At 39.8% G+C, this 20,118-nt stretch overlaps 1 protein-coding gene across 1 annotated transcript in view; it reads left to right on the plus strand.

The window, feature by feature from the left end:
• Positions 1-20,118, plus strand: part of TNFRSF19 (TNF receptor superfamily member 19) — an 81,786-nt gene that overhangs the window by 50,386 nt on the left and 11,282 nt on the right. The window lies entirely within an intron of this gene.

Here is a 20,118-nt window from a genome sequence, read left to right on the forward strand (position 1 = left end):
TTTTTTTTAGATGTTTTGTTGCAGCAGGCAACATTGCTGATTCCAGGTTCTTCTGAGCACCTTCACAGTGATCTGTCCTTTATAGGAAGACTTGGAACTGAAATGTGAGGATTGTGTTTCTCTCATTAACATACAGTGGGGAAGCCAGGTTGTAATTCTTTAACCCCCTCACAGTCCCTCCTAACATTACAAAGAAGGAGAAGCAAGTATACATTTTAACTGTTAAAGGCCAAGAAACCCTAACCTAAGTAAAAACAATTTAAACTGCATCTTTTGAATTATTATTTTTTGACCTATTCTATGTGAATTGGAACATATAACAAATATAAAATAGGTGTTATCCCAATTTGGCTGCAAAAGTGGAAATACATTTTAAAGTTGCTCATAAGATGCATAAACCTAGAACAATTGATTCTTCTGTCTGGACACTTTAGATAATTTTTCAATATGGCAACAGTGAGAATACATTTTATACTGTATTGTGATGTCCATTTAATAGAAAGACATGCAGTAACATGCTACTTTGAGTAAAGAACTGCTGCATTCTCGTTAATTGCCTGTAAAATGTGATTCATCTTGAGATTGTCTATTTGCACACATCAAGACATGCTTACCATCGGCAACGCCAGAAGAACAATGTATTAACATCAACCCATTACTGATATAGGTGGTTTTTGTGGAAAGATCACTACGGTAATCCTAATACTGCATATATCAAGATGCAATGATTGAGTGGGGTACTTGACTTTAAGTGCTCCTATCTCAGAACTTGATAGAAAATGCCAATCATCAGTATCCTACAAGATGAAGTTAGTGAGCCATCAACCTTCCTAACTACTTCAACCTTCCTAAGTTAGCAGTCTTTGCTACAAGACTGCTCAGTGGTAGCTCTGAGACTACTACTGGGCAGTCTCGGCCCAGATCTTCATGCATCTTTAGGCTTCAAGGCTAGGCTAAGGTCTTGAATGCAATTACAAGTGCAGACCATTATATGTAAAAACACTTCAATTTCTCCAGGTGGTAAGAACATATGAATCACCTGCCAAGTGGTTCTTTTATAGTCTGTGGTAACTTTTGGTACCTATTACACCCAATTATAATGTTAAACTTACCTGTATCCTTTCTATGGCTTCTTGATGGATGCTAATGTTGATTTTTAATAGAACTAGCTTTGCTAAATAAATATTTATTTTGAAGTACAACCTTGGGTTCGGTCATCCAAAATGATTATTTCAGTTAGTTTGATTCCTGATGAGCTGAATGATTAGCTAGCTTCTTGTATATCTTGGTGACTCCATCAGCAAGGAGGGTGACAACACTGCTTCTCCATAGATATATAGTAAGTGAGCACTGTCAGAAATAAGTATTTCTATCAGAATTACCAGGTACAAATGAAGGAAAAAATAGCCTAAAACAAAAAAAACGTAACCACTATACCTATGGACTTGTGAGCTGATATATTCAGACCTTATCCTTGAGTTTACCTATGCTTTAAACCACCCTTACAGCATGGTGAAAGGAGATTTATTTATATTAGCTGAGACGGGTAGACAGAGATGGGAACTCGTGTGCAAATATATCTCACCGACAGAGCCCCTGAGAGATAATATCTTTGAATGATCCAACTCTCCATCACTTATCCTAAACCAAAATGCCATTTGTGGGTGGGCTGACCTTCCTTTTTTTTCTCGTCCCTTTTTAATATTGACTCTAAAGAAACATTGTTGACCCAAGCCTTAGAGGGTTGATAAATTAGCTCTCCTGCGTAGTCGGCTGCTTAGATGTTAGCCGTGAAATATCCTTTTTAAAACCCTTACAGAGAAGAATGAAAGTTGCTTATTTATATTACTTACAGATAATATTTCAATCTTAGACCTAAGTTGGCTAAAAGGGAGAGACAAATATTTGTAGGCTCTATTGAAGTGCTGTGGTGGCATATGAAAGTGTTAATGCCTGTGGGGCCCCCATAAATTAACAGTCTTTTGTAACACTGAGATGGTTTGGCAAGTGTTTTGTTTGCCTGTGAACACTTGTAAGGGGCATGAACTTCCTGTGCTGAAGGCTTATGGAGTGTAGCAAGTTTATTAAGACTTTGATCACAAATTCTAAGAACTAGTAGCAGTTGATTATTACCCAGCTGGCAATAAATCTCCAGCCTTCCTTTGTATCCACTGCTTGGTTTTTAAGAGATACTGAAACTGGTTTAAACATTTACCCTTTTACTTGGGGAGGTTTGTTAGAGATGACTTGGGTGGGATAGGAAGGAACAAGTAACATAATGGAGTTTTGAAATTGTAAAGTTAGGGACTTATGCCTATGCAGAAAGTTTGGACTTTGTCAAACCATACACTGACTTTTTCGTAGTTTAACAGGAAGATTAGGACCCTTGTTTTTACTGCTCATTTTTAAAGAGATGTACCCCCATTTCCTATCCTGCTAACATTTTATCAGAGAGGAAGTGAAAGGAAGTCTCCAACAGCAACACAGAAATAAAAATGCTTTTTTTTTTTTAATTTAGAGGGAAAGATGGAGCTCCTGTCAGATTTTAACTCGCATTAGTGTGTGCTTGTTTTAGTTTTTACCTCACTTGCTGCAAGGTGAAACCTTTGTCCACAGAACTGGAAATGAGAGTGAATCTTTCAAATTGAGCCCCAGATAACAGTAAAAAAAACTCTAGCCTAAACTTTAAAAAAGCGGTTCAAGTGAGTAAACCTTTTTTATTTTAGCTCCCTAGACAAAACGAGCACTTAACCCTTGCATTGCGGGGGTAGCCCCATTTCAAGGGTCAAGATTTGATTTGCCCAGATTTGTTCTTTATCTGTGCTGTATCCTGTTGTGGGCTGTCGACACACAGCATTTTTATGGATCGGGTTGAGTCATCCCTTCTAGTTGACTTTTTACTAAACCATTCAACCAATCCGGCTCTAGGGTTTGGTTGTATTAGACTGTCTTGCAGCTTTGTGTGCTGGTGTCAAATTTCCTGAAGGCTGTAGCATAATCCTGTGTCTTACTTGCCCCTTTGTCCCTTAATGAACTCATACAAAAAGGACCTATTATACTGATGACTGCATACATGAACAGTCATGCCTTATTCTTATTTTTAAAGCCTAACCAATAAAGTATTGATTTTTTTTTATTTTCCAAAATTTTCACCAAGGCCTAGTCAGTCTTCACAATCGGCTCTGTATATTTGCATCTTTACGACATTATAGACCTGCCCCCAGACCAGATGTTCAGTGATTTTTCGTTCAAACATTTTTGTGCTTCTTGCTTTTCTTATCTTTTATAGGCTTTTAGATAAGAATCTTTTACATAATAAAGAATCCTTCATTGACCAAGCATATTCTCTCTGGATTGGGTCAGAAAATACTTGCATGCTTTTTATGTCAAAATATGTTTCATAACAAAAGCAAACGGCTAAGTAGTGAGTTTAAAGCTGGGTACACACAGAGCAGATTTTGGCCAATTCAGCAGGAATGAGTGGGAATTGCTCAGTTGGTGACCATATTCATTCAATAGAAGTCGATCATTAGATGCTGCAAGCACCATTCGGGTATACTGACAGCGGCCAGCGCCCCTGTCAGAATACAATGCTTACAGCGGGAAATGGAGGAATATGTTCCTTTTTTTTTTTTTTTTAGTTCAATGCACAAGTAAAACCGAAACAAATCTAACAATGTGTACTCTACTTTAGGACTCATTCAAACCTTTGCAATTAAATCCACAAGTCAGAAAGTGCATAATTCTAGTGTAGAGATAAGGCACCTCTCGCTGTATCCCATGTGTAGCCCCTACATACTACTGCATTCAACATTTATGATTACTAAATGTAATGCAGCAAAACCCCATTGAATAAGTATGCACAGCCAGCAGTTTAAATGCCCTTTCCCAAGAGGTAAAACACTCAGGAAAACTTCTAGGTGTGAAAGAACTTGAAATGCAAAATATTAATGTTGCACTGGAGGGCAAGTCAAGGACCAGCTGTATCACGCCAGCAACTGCCATCCATGAAGCACCGACTCCCCCGTAAAATTGGCGCAACAGCACAGAAATACGATCTTGACGCCAGAAAGTTTACTACTGTGCAAATGACCTTTTTCCTATTACATTTCTGTTACCGATCATTAAGTTCTTGGTAAACATTTGCTTGAGCACTGGTGTGAGGAGATGGGCTAGTAAAGCCGCCTGTAGTGCACAGGTTTTATTCCCATGTATGTGATGTGTGGATAAGAAAGGCATCAGACTGATGGCTTCAGTCTATCACATCTATAGAAGCACTTTGATCAGGCTGAGATACGTGGAAAGCTAAACACTCACATCAGTCCCCCATCTGGATGGTGTTTCCAGCAGCCCTCAGTGTCACAAATGATTTAAGCTCTTGAATGTTAGCTGAATAACTAATGGGTGTGTGCTCAGGATGATTAATAATTGTAACACAAAGAAGTGTACTGCCACATTCCACCATACAATAGCACTGGAGTGCTTATAAGTGACCACTTAAAATTACATAACTACTGACTGAGAACCCCTTTTAGTTTTCTTCTTTTTTTTTTCTACGTAAACCTCTGCTTATCACTCTTTAGAATTGATCCACAGTGGCTTTTCTTAGAGCAACAGCAACCCTTCTTGTGAAAATAATACTATGTTATCACATAACTCTCAACAACTTCCTGGATTCCCAGTGTGCTTTGAGTATCTTTCCTTGCTGCTTGATGTGATGCAATCTCAATTTCTGAACAGTACATAGCCCATGATGCATTGCTTCCAGCAAGCAATAATAATGTCACATTGTTCAGACATTGAGTTGTAGTTTAGAAAGCTCAAGGAGGTACATATTCACAGTGCGGAGTGCAATTGTGTCAGTGCGTTGAGTACAATTAAGAATTGAAGTACATCAAATAAGTACGTTTACAAACTTCTAGATCAATATGGTTATGAAGAGTGGGATAGAACCTATTGAAATTCAATCAAGAAATACTATATTGCATTTTATATATTGATAGATTTTATTCCATATATCATATTTATGTTTAGTTATTGACCATAGATATTTTTGAAACATGCTGTGCTGTTTTCACTAGGCAAGCAATAACTGCATGTCTGTTACCAAGCATTGGAAATAAATGGCTTTGTTCTCTCCTAAACCTCTCTTGGCCACTTGAGCAATTGTGCACTCGACACATCAGAAGTGCATGAGACGATCTCCTGAGCTGCCTTCTTCATGAAATAGCTTCTGAGCTTGTACAATATCTTGTGTTTGAGGAATCACATTACACTGGATGTCTGATCTTCCCTCGTCGCAGCCTGAAACAATCGCTGTATTCTTTGTTGAAAGGGAGGACGTTTTAAAGAGGTTCATTGTGCCTCTGTGACCCGTTCAGCTGTGTGTATTTATCTAATTACAAAAGGCATAAATGTAATGTCAAGCCAAACAATGCCTCTGCCAAGCATTCATAGCTCGCTCGATGGCATGAGGGCAAATTATGTCTCTGTTTTCTTTTTGATACTTGCTTATAATTAAAGGAAACAGCGCATTAAGATCACATTAAGAAAAAACAATGATCTGCAAATATTACCCTCTTTCTAAAGTTTTTGGCTGGACAGTGGCCCCAATGGAAATATTTCCCATTGATCCTTTCCTGGTGACAAGTGTCCTTGGGACAGAAAGTAAGATGGACTCTTCCCAGTGGGGAAGCAGTTGATTTTAAACCTTGCAGAAGCTATAACCCTTTCCCACTAACAAAGTGTTTTGATTTTATTGCTGTCTGCATTCTTGAAATGTGTGTAGCCACCACCACTGGATCAGGAAGCAGTGAAGCTGGAGATCCACTTTGTTACTGCACATACCAACATTTCTTTCTTCAAGGGACTCCTTGCTGCTAAATTGGCACACCTAAGCTGGATATTAACAGGATACTACAGCTTGTTCATGATTGCATATTTAGTAATTTTATTCTGTTCTCTCGGCAGTGATGTTGAATACTCTGCCTTCTGTACTCTTCATAAGAGCCACAGCCTTGGACAGATAACTATCAGGTGTTATTATTGAAGTATGCTGCCTGTCATTTTGTCTATAACTGCCCCCCCAAAATATAATTCTCTTCCAACCACGGTAGCATCTTACGGCTCATACACATGGGCAAATGTCAGCGTTCGGCTTTGTACATCTGTACATATGCCCATTTTTAAACAAGTACCAGTGTATATCCAGCTGTACACCATAACTGTGGCTCTAGGGTGGGGCAATATACCCGGATTTTGCATTTACAACCCCAGGCACCCATGTGCATGAGCCCTAAAGTGAATTTGTGGCTGGATTAAAAGTATAACCCAAGTAGACCTAAGTGACTATTATCTAGCAGAAGTCCTGGACCAACTCAGGGCTAGGTTCCAGCCTTCTCCTGAACTCTGACTTTCTATTGAAAGTCCTATTATTCCAGGCCATGACCCTTTTTAGACATTTGAATTTCAACCACCTTAAATCACTGTATTGCTATGCTACACAACCCAGCAGTAATACCGCTGTCCATACATGGATCCTTTTGACCAAACATCCTGGGCCCCACAACCATACCTGCTCTATGACTATCCCCCTTAAAACATGAATTCCTAATCCAAAACATGTCTCTCCAGAGGAATCGCCCCCTTACCTGAGCTTTTTCTGTTGCTTCCCTTGGGACATAGGTTCAAAGTTTTCCCACATAAAACACACAAGTCTGCTACCACTTTGGAACTTACTCTTTCACGCAAAGCATCTCCCTACTTTATACCATCCTACAAGACAAATCATATTTCAAATCAAATCTGCCTTTTTTGGAGAAGTGAAGATGGAGTTGGAGACCTTTCTCCATTCACAAATGGTCCCAGGCCATAAAAACAAATTAGTCATCCTCATGATACATCAACCATTGCGAAAGATTTAAAACATTTTGCTAAGATGTTACAACAGATATCCTTCTCCTTGTTCTCCGGGGCTGCAGAGGCCTCACCAGTTTCTTATTTGTGGTGGTATTCAAACACCTGTCTGACAATCCTTCTACCCAACTAGCACTCAAGTATAGGCTTAAATCTATTTCCACATAACTTTAGAACCATAGTAGCCCCCTTTCTCTTTGCTGCTAGACTTGCTATTAATAGCCACTGGAGGAGCACTACTGCCCTAGATATCTCTGAAACATTTCAAAGCATCAATACACCATGCCAATATGAAACACTGCTGGCTTTTAATCCAACTCCCAAAATAAATTACATCTTCACTGGGTTACATGATTAACGTATTCTTCAGCACTCGATAGGGAGTGACCTCCTACGTTTATCTGGCTCATCAGTGGTATGTTCTCTGATCTTATTGACAAGGTAAGGAAGCACAGGGTAGTCGGGCCCGTTCTCCAATTCACCCTGTTACACCTACTCCTGTTTCTCCAAGTTTCTCCCCTCCTGTTTTCCTAGCCCCATTTACCCCCGTGGGGTCTGAACTTAAGTCTATAAGAATATTGTCTACGATTTGTTTGAGTTATCATACTCCTTTTACCCCATGTTATATGAGGAGGACTGGTGACTGCAGTGTAGCGACCAACCACTAGATACTTCTTGCCTTTTACATTGTTGGTTTATCACCCTTTTGTATTTTTGTTGAACTTGTAATTTTCATTCTGACTCTGACGGTACTTTTGGTACTTTTGAGCCTCAAAGGTTCATTAAAGCCTCGTATGTTTTTGCATATTTCTACTGCTAGCTAGCATGTAGTAGATTTACATCCTGTCCAAACATCTGAAGATTCTCGGGCGGCCGCAAAAGATCATGGGGCGGGCGCACGCACAGTTCAGATCTGTGTACGGGAGACTAGGAGAAACGCAAGGTAAGTCAATGCAGCAGCGTGCACCTGCACAGACTCAGTGGGACAGGAAGAGACCGGAATCAGCGCTGGATCAGAGACCGGCACCAGCGCTGGACGGACTCCTGAAAACTTCTGGAAAGAAGATGATCAGATCAAGAGGCATCATTTAAGGTAAGTCCTTAAAGCAGCATTGGGGGGGGGGTAATTTTTGAGTTTAATGTCACTTTAATAAATGTATTGCAATATAAAAAAAATATGTAGCAAAGCACTAACTGCAAAAGAGAATTTATACTCCTATTCACTGCCCGTTCTTCCAATCTACGCTTTGTTCAAAATCTACATGTTTTGTAGGGTAAGAAACCATAGTGTGAAGCAGAGGGACTAGGCATCCTACATCCAGATGTGTGTCAAATGTAAAGAGTCCTTTGCTCTGCAAGAGAGAAGATTGCAGGAACAGGCAGTGGGACAGGTGAGTATAAAGCCTCTTATTTTGCAGGTGGTGCTTTTGCTATTTTTTTTTTAGTTTAGAAAGATTTCAGTTAGTGCACTGTCATTGCATATCTCAGAAATTACGTAGCAGAATTAGTGGAGGATCTGCAAAAATATGCTAAACTCCTTGCAACATATAAAGCTGAACCACTGGGTGTGTTCAGTATTATTCATTTTTTTATTAAGATTAAATGAAAGCTAGGAAGGTAAGACCACCAACCTGCGCAAGCATTCTTCTTGTAATCCAAACAGAGGGCTGTGTGTAGTTCTCTGGTTATCAGGGAGAGATTGTACAGTGTATCTGCAGTATGATGTTCTAACAGATTGCAGAGGCCAAGAAAGGCAAACTGGAATAAATGCCAGCATAGCCTGCAGGACTAATGCTTGCCAGGCTTGTTTCAATCTGATCTCCTACCTGGGGCTGTGCTGTAGCTTGTTCCCTGGACCACCCTGATTGAATACACTGGATTAATAACTGTGCCCCCCACGTTCTCACTCTGCATTCCCAATGAGTATGTCAGCTTTCTTCCCATGAAGAACGACATTTCAGCTCTACTATACTAAAGCTGTTGCATTTCTACATCAGGCATCCTTAATGCATTTGCAAAGCTTTAATGGTACCTCCTCCTTCATGATTTTCTAGGAATCTCTTATCATTGTGCAGTGACAGCTCGGCAAAATAGTTCTGCAGAATATTTTGGAGACTGAACAGAGCAATTTGAGCCTGTGCCCTTCCGATGGTGATCTTTGTTCTAACTCCCAGCTGGCAGCCTTGCCTCTTAATCCTTGTGGAAACTTGTGTTTCAAGCACAAAAGCCGTTTCACGTCTTATCCTACTGCACAGATGTTGGGGAACAGTTACTAGATGTGTATTTTGTTTTACTGCGCGCTTTAAAAAAAGTAACCCCCTTTATTTTTCTAAATGATACTACACAGCCCTTTTAGACCAGAGGCTTAACTAGAGAAAGACAGCAGAGGTTCATAATGTACTGAAAAGATGATACAAAGTACAATATCCCACTGGAAGAAATAAAAAAAATACAGAAGTCTGTGTATATGGATGACAGTGAAATTATATTCTTTATATAATTATATTTTGCCAGATTCTTCCCCTTTTACCAGATTTACCTCCTTCTGCATTGATGGCTTTCTTTAAAGGTAGAACTTTCTAAATCAACATTTAAATTGGGTATACACTGGTAGATTTTTGAACAAACTTTTGTACAAAAAAAAATCTTGTCGGATCATTTGATATTGCCATTGGAGACTAGATGGATGTTGTCAAAATTTCCCCAACGAAAACCATATTCGCTGTTAGAATTTTGTTCGATTGAGACATTTTCTAACATGCTCCTTTTTTTAAAATTTTTTGCAACTACGGTTGAAATTGATCGATTTGGACCCCATCAACTATTAAGTCAAACCAATGTTCAAAAATCATTCGAAATTCGATTGGTGTATACCCAACTTTTAGTTTATTAAAGTACAAATTCAGAACACTTTCTTATCGTCTCTTTATTGTGCAAGATCTAAGATGAACCTTTTTTTTTTTTTCTCCACGATGTTCACAGCGTCACTACAGGAGATGAGTAAACTTATCTTGTAAGGCTGGGTATGCACAGTCAGAATTTCATACAGACGTTCATATGAAAATTTTATAATGCCCTCAATTTCCTTGATCATAAAGTTCAAATTGGAATGTATGGAGTTTCCCCAAATGAAAACCACATTCACTGTTAGCATTTTGTTCCTTCGAGTAAAAATGTCCTTCCTGCTCCTTCTCCTGTTCATGTTTTTTCAGGCTTCAGTGTTTTTTGTTTTAGCCAGTGGAAAGCTAGTTACTAGGAGGAGGAGACAGTTGTCAGCTGCAAAATATGCACATTACGCACATTTCTATGGCATTTTTTTAGATGCTCCCATTTAAGTCTATGGGGGTGAAAAACATGAAGTAGTTTTTTAAGTTCATGTCAAAAATTAAGTTCATGTACTTTTTTTGCTTCCAGCTATGAGTGACAAGTAAATCCACGCACATGTGTGAACAGGCACCGTTAAAAAGAATTTGTTTCTTCAGGCCTAGTGTTGTCACAGTAAGGCCCCATTCACACTGAGCGACATGAAAATCGTGCAATTTTCCGCGCGATTTTATATGAGCGATATTGAGCGACGTCTTCCTATTGGGCTGTATGCAATCAGGAGCAAAATCGCTCGAAAAAAGGGTCATGTAGGAGCTACAAGCGATATTGAGCGACGAGATGTGAACAGCTCCATTGAAATGGATTGGAGGAGCTACATAGAGCGATATCGCGTGGAAATATGAGCGATATCGCTCGATAAATCGCTCAGTGTGAATGGGGCCTAAGGGATATACGCACAAAAATATATATATATACGCATGGCAGGATCCCCAGCAGAGCTGTCACTGAAATGACTCTATAGTATTCCCCTAACTCCTCTCCCAGCAACTACATACTACAATATGTAGGGAGGTGAGGTGCAGAGGAGCTAGGCCATCACAGACAGTAATTTTACACTGCCGGAAGAGGAGACGTAGCAGGATAGCAGGGTGTGCTAGGGAATTGACTCTTCCTGAAGTGGTTGGAAAGGCGCATTGCAAGTGAATAAACGTGTAATTTATGGAAACAAAAAACAATGCAAGTAAACATTCAGCCTAGGTTCACACTGCTGCATGATTATGCAGGTTTTTTTTCAGTGCATTGTTGTAGTGTGCTTATGCACATTTTTAGTGTGTGTGCGCTTTTTTTATTTTTATTTTTTTATTACTATTATATATGCTTCATGCTTTTTCTTCTGGATCAATGACCAGCAATACCAACCATGACATTAGGTGTAGTAGTTTTCCTTTTGGAAACTTTAAGTTCAAAAACGTATCATAAGCACATGCCAAAGTCTATTGAGCCAAAAACACACTGCGTAGCACCAAAAGAAGCACCAGCACCTTTCCAAAAATCACATTGCATTATGCTGCATTGATGTGAAAAGGCACCATTAAGAATAATATGTGAATAATTGCTAAACGGCGCAACGTGACAACAGACACAGGACAAATCACATTAGTGTGACCAGAGCCTTAAAATACTTGCCTTTCAGTCCTTTTACCTGCAATTTTTTACGTTGAAGATAGCGTCTCTTCAAAGCTTAAATAACATTTTATTGATTTAGGTTTATCTGCTTTTAATCTTTATCTTAAAACATCAGAATAATTTTTTAAAGGCCTATACATGTGTGCTAAAATAACTTTACTAAAGTGCAACTGAACAGGCCTATGGAAGTTAGTTGATGTGTATGTATTGTGTACACCATGAACAATGAGCGGGATAAAAATGTAATATACGCCTCATCCAGAATCAATATTTGTAAAAGCTAGTCCTTATCTAGTGTCTATAAACTTGCCATACCACTGATCCACTTCTGACCTTAATATAAATCACTAATCTAGAATCAACAACCACTAATCTCTCCTATTGTGTATCATTTACTGATTAAGCCAATATTGCCACGTTCTACGTCATACTTTGTGACATTAGATGGTCATTCTTATCAGCCAGCAAGTGGACATCACACACCACAAACATTGAAACTCATGGATATCTCGAGAGGGAACTTTGCTGCTGTTGCTCATGGTGACGAATCACATTCCAGATGCCATTTCCAATATATACTGAGTGGCCAGATTATTATGACCACCTGACGTTTGTAGGCAAATTAGCTATAATTTCACGCTGAAGTTGCTAGAGGGCCAGACCATTATAAATAGGGAAGCAGGTTGTTTACCACGACAGTAGAAGGTATTTTTTTTTTTCTGAAGATATGGGTAAACAACGCAATTTAACAGCCTTTGAACGTGGGATGATTGTTGGCGCTCAAGCCATGGAGTGAGTATCAGCAAAACAGCAGAATTTGTTAAATGTTCAAGAGCAGCTGTTGTTAAAGTGTTTAAAGACTGGACTGTCAACCAAAAATCTGGGTCTGAACGTGCGAATTGTGGCCGTCAGCGACTAGTCAATGTGGCCCAACGAAGTACTGATGGAGTGGTTATAATAATCTGGCCACTCAGTGTATAGTGCAGACTATGAAGTGGAAACTATAATTGCCTCTATTCTATTCATTTTATATGGGAGGCCAGAGAATACGATTTAGGAAACCAGTGTAAGCAGGTTACAGAGCACAAAAAAGTGTTTGAATGACATTTATTTTACTAAAGCACTGTATATCATAAAACATTGCCTTTTTTAAAGAAATTAAAATACAGTCTTCATTTTTTGTTTTTTCATCCTTTGTTGTATCAAAGCACTGCTAATCTCCTCCTGCAGCCTCCTCCTTCCTACATGTCTCTTCCTTCCTCTTCCCATTCTTCCTACATGCACTCCAGTGATGGCTGCATGGTGTTTCTTGGGGCAGGTTTCCTGACAGTGGACCATTCATATGTAATGTGTGTTTAATACAGCCACTTGTGGTCTTTATCAGAAGCCCATGCGTTGATATGGCCACTTTGTAGTCTTTATCAGAAGCTTGTGTGTTGATACGGCCACTAGTAATCTTTCTCAGAAGCCGGTGGGTTGATACGGCCACCTGTAGTCTTAATCAGAAGACCCTCTGATATAGCCATTTTGTAGTCTTTCTCAGAAACCCATGGGTTGATACGGCTACTTGTAGTCTTTCTCAGAAATCCATGGGTTGATGCGGCCATTTTGAAGTCTTTATCAGAACCCTCGTGGGTTGATGATTTTAAGACAGTGGTGGAGTGCCAGGGCCCAGTCCTGGCTGCAAATGCTGCGACCCTGGTAGTTCTGCCACTGACTCCAAGCTGTAGAGGGACTACAAATCCCAGCAATGTGTTTTACACTTCAAAGCATTTGAATATGAAGCTAGATACTCTGTTGCTCACTGGGGCTGTGCGCAGCAGGTGCGAGTCTCGCCAGGGCTGTGTGAGCAATAATGAGCCTGATGAAGGGGACCTTGCCCGGCCCTGAAAGCGCTTGTCTTTTGCCATCTATCAAAAAAATTGATTTGAACTGACGCGATTCTTCGTTTTGGAGTGCTGGTGACATGTGCATTTGTTACTGGTGCTGTAAACAGCCGCTGCGAGGTCCCCACAAGGCTGCTGTGAGGTCACAAAGTATGGTGCAGGACCTTACAGCAGCCACTTCTATTTAAAAATGTAGAGCACCGACATCAGCGTGGGAAAAAAAAAGTACTTGTGAAAATGCCCTATACCGATACTGGTTATCGGTGTATCCCTACCCAAATCTCAAACTGTGTATAGCCAGCTTAGAACAGGGGTACCTGACACAAAACCCTGCCATTCAGATAGTTTATCTTTCAGCACTGGAAATGGGTAGGGTGGGGGTTTAGACTGCATACAGAGGTCACCCATATTTCAGGAGGTAGAATTAAAACTTCATTGTATAACAACTGCAAGTTTCAACAACAAAGTTCTGCTCTTAAGGGTGAGGCAGCTATTTCAAAGGGGGGCACTGATGGAAAAACCATCACTGGATATATAAATATGAGGCTCTAAGAGTATATGATGACTTTTGTAACTTTTCTGTGCTGGGGATCTGGTGTTTGACGAGTGTCTGATTCCTTGGCTGATGGAGTTAAACCAAGAGAAAAACAATCATAAAGAAGCACCTAACACCTAAGAAGCAACCGAGCAAGTTGTTCCTAGAACTATGTCAGGTGTTTGGTTTTCCTTCTTTGAACTGTGAGCTGTTTGCACATGATTGATTATAATGTCTATGTGTTGACAGCTTGCTGAGAGAACAGACTAACTTAAAAAGGGCCACTTGTCCCTCCACTTACAGGACATGAAAAAATTACAACCACTCACTCAGTTGGTACCCTTAACGATACATTACCTTTAGCACATTACCGACATATCATCTGTATTTTATGATATGCCTGTTTTGTTGTTTTTTGTTTTGGTTTTTTTCTGCAACCATATCCCCATAATATGGCAGGAGCTACTAATGGTGTTGCCGATACAAAGATGGTTGCACCTTATTTAGGTGGAGCAGTTTGGTGATACAGGTGTGCTTTGGAGTAGAGCTGTTACCCCCTTCGACCAAGCAGGGTCAGTTTAGATGGTGTGGATATTTTATATTGATACTTCCAATAGGCCTCCCAGATGCTGAGGCATATCCAGAAGAACAATTGGGGCTGACCAAGAATAGTGGAATGATATCTCTGTTGCTTGGGAACACCATGAAATTCCCAACAAAAGCTTGAGTGTGTGCATAAGGATATTTTGTGGTGACCAGCTTAATCTGGAATCCTAACAACCTACATGAGGGTATTCTCTACTAAATATATAAGGGTTCTGTGAATTCTCAGTCACAGGGCAAGATTATATCACATTTTCATATCTAAACCTTCTGAATTGAGAAAGAGGGACACCACATAGCATAACGTATGCAGGCAAAAGACTCACCATTGCCATGTCTATATATCAAACCATATAGAGAGTAAACTATGAAACAACGAGAGACGGAGAGATTTGGTTCCAAAAGAGGGACAGTCCATACAAAGGAGGAACACATAGGATCTAGGCATTTTGCTATGTATTTTTTTCCTAGCCATGTTAGAAACTAGATGGCTCTAGAAGGATAGACATATTAAACATTAAGTCCAATGAGACATTGCAAGACTCTGACAGCCACAGGCATGACTCCCAAAGGCATGTTGGTATTTGTAGTTAAAGCACAGCTGGAGGGCTGAAGTTGCCCACCACTGTATTGGACCCTAAGGACCTCTTGTGATCATCTTGCTGACTCTAAAGTACAGTGAACATACAGTATAAGGCTTGTTACCTTGTTTACTTGAAGAAGTAAACCCAAGAACAAAAATGTTATATATTGCAGCTCATCAGTCCTTAGATGCTGTGGCTGCATTAGTTTTATTTTTGTTCAGACAAAGGACATTTTCAGCAAGTACAGAAAATACCTGTTTATCTTGTTGGAAATGTGGTCCATTCCTGTGAGCTAAATAGGAAGTGTTATCTTCTGTAAACCAATAATCTCCCCACCCACATGTAATGGGAATGATCAAAGGAAGAGGTGTTTGAAATCCAGCCTGGGTGACCGCAATGGCTCCCTTCATAGATGCAGTGGAAGACTGAACATGAGCACACAGGGACAAGTATTGTGTCTTTTGGAGGATTACCAGGTGAAAATAAAGGGTGAAAAAATAAAACCAATACAGTCACCATATCTAAGAGCTAGTCAGCTTCAGTGCATTACCTTTTTGGTTTGGGTTTAGATGAGCTTTAAGGAAGTGGGCAATGGACATAGTTATGCTCAGAGTTTACAAGATGTCTTAAAAGCTCTGCAGGCAATACCATGTCCTTCTGAGCCCTGAAGACTCATTATAAATCAAATTGAAACCTCCTACATGGCTTTTTCAAATGTCAGACTGGGTATGATCCCCAGAACATTATGGGATTAGGGCAATCATTGCTTTAAAACCAAAACCTCTTTAAATGGCTTATGGTAGCCCAAGATTGCCTTACCTGATTGGAGAGCTAAGTGCAAGTAACCTTTCTGTTCCGCTATGTGCTTTTGTTCTTATCCGGACCTGACCTGTTGTTCAACCTATTACTTTCTGTTTTACAAAATGGAAAATACTCAATAAAAACTATTGACATGAAATGGCTTATGGGATGGTAAAGCCTCTCCCATCTGTACTTTCATATTTAGGTAGGCATTGTAGGTCTAGTAATTCCACAATATATGCTTTTCTAATGTTAAAACTGCTCTGTTCCTAATGGCCACGGAAGTTAAGTGACCACTGGTCAGATTTATAATCGTTCATTCCAGATCTGATACTGATTGGCACGATCTACCTTGGCCCAGAGTCTTGGTTATCATATTGACCTCTTTTGCCTCTTTTGTGTTTTTTAAAGAGCTGCTTGTACAGTGAATTTGAACCAATTATGTCATTTTTTTTTTTTACCAAGAACAGGCTAGAAGAATTTGATTTATATAGGTGATAAAGTTCATCTTTCTGACCTGTAAGGACATACATTTAATGCTGCTTTGTTTTAGATATCTTTGTTCATGTACGATGGTTCACAAAAGCCAGATATCTGCAGAAGATGGGGCTCATTAATAAGTGTTACAGATTCTTATGGTTTGTTCATTGATGCAATTCTCATCTTTCTTTTTAATGGATCCAAAGTTCAGAACAGTTTGAGAACATGGAGGTCAGAGGCCAATAAACTGAGGAACATTGGATGATCATATTTTGAAAAAGCAGATGAAAACAGACTGAAATCTATTTTGAATTATTCTTTTATGTGTGTTACAAGTCTAGGACCATCTTGTTAGAATTTGAAGAATATGGTATGAATGACCGAAATTCTCTAATTATAAATAGAATACCTGAAATGAGGACATCTATAGCCTGTAGAAGCCTTCTTCACCTTTTGCTTTAGATCAGGCTGTTTAGCCAGTTCTGTGTGAACCAAATGGCCTGATTATGATAGAGAGAGAGAGATGTCTTGTACTGCGGCAGATTTGCATATTCTTTGTCCAGCTTGAAAACAGAACAGTGTCTTGGCGCCGGGCGTTGATCCCATCACTTAAATGTGTTTGCTTTCTGAAGTTTGTCATGCAGAAGGTGAGACCGGGCTAAGTTCTACTTATAATTCAACCAAAACTAAGTCAATTTAGAGCTCATGTGGAAAAACTGGCATAAATGCTTGATAAATGAGTTTATGTAAAGAAACACAATCTTTCACATTAGTCAGGCTGCTTTTCAAATGATTGCTTCTGGCTTTGATAAGTATGGCTGCGATCAAAGCTGATTTCTGCTTCATACCTTAAAATCTTTCTCCCCAGCACTCTGCATTCTGACACGGGATCTCTAATCTGTTCTGGTCAGTCAGTTATGGAATACAGAGAGCAGAGACATGTGCACTGTTTATGGGAACTCGGTGTGGTACTTTGTGGTGGGGTGGCCAAGTATTTTTGGAGTTGGTTCTCGGCCCTTGTTTTCATAATTGTGGTTTGACCATAAGCAGTTTAGTTGGTGTCCATGACTGGAAATATGTTTTTCATTGCTCATGGTAGAGATTGTGTGTGTCTCTCTCTAATGCTAATTATGTGGTCTAGGGAAAAACTTTAGGGTCTTTTGGAATCAGATCTGGTGGTACGTAGTTGAAACTTCTTTTTTCTTTTTACAAATTTAACTATGTGATCTCTCACAGTGCTCTCTGTTTTTTTGTTGTGGAATAATCATAGAGCTTAGATAAGAGGCTGGTCCAGAGTCAAAGCCTGATTTGCACTTATCAAGATCAAGCCTTATCAAGATCTTGTTCTTTGTGCAGCTTTATCACTGTTCTTGTGATCTCATGTTATGTGATTCATCCAGCCCTGTCCTGTGTGTTGAGAAGATGAGACTGAGAGATCATACAACATGCTAAGACACGGCTGCCCACCTTCAGGGTCATATCAGTGTCTTCCAGCCTATAGATAGGCTGAAGAGAGAAGCCCCAGCCAAGATATGGCTGCTGCTACCGTGTGTAAAGGCAGTATTCTAGAAGTCTCACCATCCGAGGTCTGGGTCTACAATGAGGCATGGCAGATATTGGTGCAGTTCTTTTGATATGTATAACACCTAATTTTGTTTACATTTGTAAAGTTAGAGGGGGATATGGATATGCAGCATGTATTGTGAGGCCACATTGCCACACCTAATATTATTATTAATAATAATAATAATAATAATAATATTATACAGGATTTATATAGTGCCAATAGTTTACGCAGCGCTTTACAATATAACAATGGGGCAAAATAGACAAGTCAACAATGCCCAAAATTCTCATTTATTTGTGTGTAGTTTTATTAAAACTAAAAAAAATATTCTCCATTTTTTATTCTACATGGATTTCGTAAGGCAGTTCTAAGTGTATTTAAAATGAACTTGAAAAATATTGAATAAATAAGCGCAGGTCACATATTTATAAATTTGGTTATTAAATGTATTCTAAAAGAAGAAAAGTTTGTGTGTATGTACAAATAGGTATAACTTGTTGCTGGACCTCTATGGCAAAAAAAAAGCAATATTTCAATGTATTCCTCCTGTTGGGTACAATAGCAGTCCTGTAAAATCAGAAGATGGAGTTGGGGCATAGAGTTTACCAACCTTACAATTTACATACCTTACTATATTAGAAGTTACAATTCAAAGTGTAAACAAAACCCATATGCAGTATACTTCTACATGCATATTTCTCGTTTTGTAAACCTGTGAAGATCCTGCAGGTACAAAAGAATACCTGTTGAACTGCCAAAAAAATCCATTAGGCTCTTAAGACCGTTTGTGGGCACACAACAGGTGTGTTATTATTTTTGGACTCAGTGGTGTCAGCCCTTACCAATTTTCTCTTTTTTTTGGCTAAACTACTCAAACCTGCTCCTTACACTATTCTCAACATAGAGGGTAATTATTTTGTAGTCCCAAGAAAACCCTCCTAGCTATTAATAAGACTCCACGAGATAACACAGGAAGTTTGCACAAGGCAGAACAGCTATGAATTTCTGACATGACCAACCAACATTTTTTTTGCACTTATTGAACAGATATAACTAAACACTTTCAGTAATATAGTTAACAGTCCAAAAGATAGCAAATAAACGCAGAATGATGCCCCTAACACACTAAGGAGATTTAGCACGATGCCAGCTACATGGCTTTACTCTGATATCCATCAACTAAAGAACCTAGACTCTCATTCATGGCAAAAAAAATTGTTACATAGTTGGTCAGGTTGAAAAAAGACTCAAGTTCATCGAGTTCAACCCATAGAGATAAGAGGAGAAAAAAGAAAGAAAAACCTAAAACAGAACGCTCTTTACAGTTACCCCCTGTTGATCCAGAGGGAGGCAAAAAAAACCCTATTAGGCATGGTTCAATTTGCTCCAACAGGGGAAAAAATTCCTTCCTGATCCCATAAGGCAATCGGATATTCCCTGGATCAACAATCTCAGATGCTTAATATACCTATAATAACTCAATATCCAATAATATTCTGTGCATTTAGGAACACATCGATAGTAAGTATGAACAGGAGGAGCCTCTGTACTGAGTGCTTCCCATTCATTGAGTGCTGAGGCTGCTAAAAAAGAAATTGAGGATTTGGTGTCCTCAATTTCTTTTCTATTTTAGAAGGGAAATGTCAGGGGTCTGTTTGGACCCCTAATATTTCCCAAAGCCCCCCCAACAGTAAAAAATACATAAAAACATTTAAAAAATTATTTTAACCACTTCCGGGCTGGCCGTTGTAAAAAAACGGCCGGCCAGGAGCTCTCTAGATCTGAGCGAGCGTCTTTAGACGTCCGCTCAGCCACGCCCCCTCGCACGCACCGCTGGGCGCTCGCGAGCCGGAAATGCCAGTTATTTGAAAACATGCAGCGATGCCTGTTAACATACAAGTGATCCGCCGGCTATAGAGCCGGCGGATCGCTTGTATGAGGTCCGTGAATTGCGCCCTCCCCGGCTCCCCCCCTCCCGCTGTCAAGCTGGTCCCGGGCTCCGCTGTGCCCAGTGCGAGCCCGGGACCAGCATATGGCCTCTGTCACAGGGGATCAGAGGGAGCTCGGTACACGAGCTCCCTCCGGTCCCCTCTCCGCTGTCAGAATGCGGAAGTGGTGTATATTACATCACTTCCGCATTCTTGTGTCACTCTCCAGCTTCAGATGCTGGAGAGAAGCTGATGAAGCAGATCTTTGCTTCATCAGCTTCTTCAGGGGGGTCCTAGGTGACATTAG

The sequence above is a fragment of the Nanorana parkeri genome, unplaced genomic scaffold (assembly GCF_000935625.1).
Source record: "Nanorana parkeri isolate BGI_ZX_2015 unplaced genomic scaffold, ASM93562v1 scaffold1897, whole genome shotgun sequence".
NCBI lineage: Eukaryota > Metazoa > Chordata > Amphibia > Anura > Dicroglossidae > Nanorana > Nanorana parkeri.